The sequence below is a fragment of the Nomascus leucogenys genome, chromosome 9, assembly GCF_006542625.1.
Source record: "Nomascus leucogenys isolate Asia chromosome 9, Asia_NLE_v1, whole genome shotgun sequence".
In the NCBI taxonomy this organism is placed as follows: Eukaryota; Metazoa; Chordata; class Mammalia; order Primates; family Hylobatidae; genus Nomascus; species Nomascus leucogenys.
The window spans coordinates 89,489,308-89,492,395 of NC_044389.1; the positions used below are offsets into that span (position 1 = coordinate 89,489,308).

The window sequence follows — 3,088 nt, forward strand, 5'->3', positions numbered from 1 at the left end:
TCTACAATAGATACATAAATGGATCAGGAATAATCCATATCCTCAAGGAAGCTATAGCCTAGTAAAAACAAAAATCACTTTAATATAAGATATAGTATGTTTTGTCATTGAAGTATTGTAAGTAAATGGCATAGGAGTTCAACTATAAAACTTTGGTGACACGAAATGAGACCCTAATCCTGTGGTGGAGAGTGGTAAAACCCCCAAAAAATCACATAAAACCTTGGAAAACTTGCACCTACATTCAAAATTCTCTGCAGTTGTGGATTGATAAATTTGATTTGTTCTCTGGAAGACTGCTTAAGTCCTGGAACTATTTGGCTTTACACACTTGACTTCATGTGTTTACCCCTATAGTTCTGTATCTTTCTTGTCTTTAGATTTTAAAAAATAAAAATATGTTAAGGTCTGAAGAACAGACTTGAGATAGGTCCAATTCCTTTTAGGTTCACAAATATCTCTTGTCTTCCTTAGCATAAGTCATGGAGAGCACTTATCTAAGTTTGGTGTGTTTTAGGCTAAAAAGGCACACACTCTGCACCAATAGACTGTATTCAGGAGCAGAGGTAGATAAAAATTATCTGTTTTGTTAAAGTACTACATGCCTAGAGTAATATTTATTTTGCATTCTTCTCCCATGAAAATTTTTCCTAAAGCAATACTCCAAATAGTTCAAATGAAAGGGATTTCAAAAATGCCAATTAATCAGACTGGAAGTTTCTTAAACTTTCTGGTGGAAAACATCTAAAGAATATACACATTCAAAAATGCTTTTCATAATAGGAAAGGAAATAAAACATAAGAATTAACATATAGTATACTAACCATTTTTCGTGCATCACTTTTTCCAATCCTTAGAGCAACCTTGTGAAATAGTTACTCTTGTAAGTATCATTGTACAAAAAGAGAAACTGAGGCTTTGAAAAAATAAGTCATTGGCAAATATTATGGGAAGTTGGGATTTGAGCCTAGATCTTGCTGATTGTAAGTTTGTAAACTTAACTACCACTAACAGTTTCAGAATCCATTCATGTTTTCTGGTTAGTAAGCTAGAAATAAGATCTGTGGTAATAGATACATATGCACAATATTAATTTGTATCTCAATGAACATGATTATTAGATCAAAATATGATGCCACCTTAATCATAAACCATGTTTTGTATGATTTAATCCACATTCATATGGAGTAATTGATCCTGAAAATTACTTTAGTGAGGCTTTATAGTAAATGTTTTTCTATAATTCCTATAGAGAGAAGGGGAAATCAGTGACAGAAAATACGTAACCTGAAATATTTGGGGGCTAGAAGCACTATTTTTCCCGTGTAACTGCCAATGACTTCATGTTTATATGAAGAGTGCAAATATTCAGAAAATCCAGGGACCCACCATGATTCATTTCTTAACCTGCAAGCACTTTACTAATAGGCACCTAAAAGTTTACCACAATGTGAATAAGAACATCTTGCAGTTACTACCTTGTATAGAGATCACGTATACAGAAACTGCTACTCAAATATTTTATCAAAATACTGTCTTTGTCCTTTGATCACACACACCCCACCCAGCACTCCCACAACTAAACAGAATACTTCATTAGAGGAAACACATGAGTTCTGATCAAAATCTCAGCAAAAGCTGATCAACTAGTTTTTAGAAAATTCACTATGAAATCAAAAAGACTTATCCAAAGAGCTGAGATGTTACACCCATCCCATTACAGTACAATGTTACGTCATGAACATGAGCTGATAAATCAGCCCATGAGTTAAATGGCAACACTTCATTCAGGAGGCTGTTCTGCTTTAAGCATCTGAAAACTACTTAGCAAATGTCTGCATCTCCTAACTGCAGAAGCTACAGTCTTCTGAAAGACGAAGGTCTTTACACAGTTTAGTGTTCACTGTTCTTGGCACAACAATGCAGTGTAGTTCAGAACGTATTTTGGCAACTCTTAATCTGAACAAGAATTGGGGCTTTTGAAAAATAAGACTTTAAGAAGGCTTGTAATTTTAGGGCTAAATTTTAATAGAATATGAGTCTGAACTCTTACATTTAGAACAAACAAAACCGTAAAATTACTGATTGGTTCAAAATGGTTTTCTGGAAACATTAATCTGTAACAAAAAGTTGGCATTGAGTGTGAAGGCTCCACCGTTTTTTGAGCAAAGTGTACAAAGATTCCAACGGACAGGACCAAGAACAAGGGGCTCAGACATTGACAACAGCAGGCATTTTCTCTTCCTCTTCTTCACGGGAGATGGGCAGAGGACTGCTTGTATCTCTTCATCAAACAATGTTGAGGGCCTCACTGTGTGAGCGCCGAGCACTTCAGGTATTTTACAGCACCAATCTCCTTAGCCATGGCTAGACCCTGCAGATAGGTGATGGGAGTCAGCTTCTTCTCCTTCAGTTTCTCGATCGTGTCTTTATCATCCCTAAGTTCAAGTTTAGTTCCCACTAGGATGATGGGAGTGTTGGGACAGTGGTGCCGTACCTCAGGATACCACTTTGCACGGACATTTTCAAACGATGCAGGACTCACAAGGGAAAAGCAAATTAAGAACACATCTGTTTGCGGATAGGACAGGGGGCATAATCTGTCATAATCTTCTTGAGCAACTGTATCCCATAAGCCCAGATTCACCAGTTTTTCATCTACCCTAACATTGGCGGAATAATTGTCAAAGACAGTGGGGATATATTCTCCAGGAAATGCATTGGTTGTGTAACCGATCAGTAGGCAAGTTTCACCTACAGCTCCGTCTCCCACCACCACACCCTTGATGGCCTGCATCTGGGCTGCTCACTGGGCTGTGGGTGCAGCGGCAGGGCTCTGAGACCAGAAGCGGTGGGTACAAGGAATAACAGTATCAAGGGTAAAAACTCTAAAAGGTTAATTTCTGTCAAATGCAGTAGATGATGAAAGAAAGGTTGGTATTATCAGGAAGTGTTTTCTTAAGCTTTTCCTTTCTCTTACATCCGCCATCCCTCCCCAAATTGGGCATTTAATTCATGTTTAAACTGGTTGTTCCCTTAGTCTCTAACTTAGTAAGAGCTTTTCTTATAGAACCCTTTCTTAATGAG

At 37.4% G+C, this 3,088-nt stretch overlaps 1 pseudogene; it reads right to left on the reverse strand.

Annotated features, from left to right (window-relative positions):
• Positions 1-2,298: 2,298 nt before the first annotated feature.
• Positions 2,299-2,798, reverse strand: LOC100595683 (annotated as a pseudogene).
• Between the last annotated feature and the right edge of the window lie 290 nt (positions 2,799-3,088).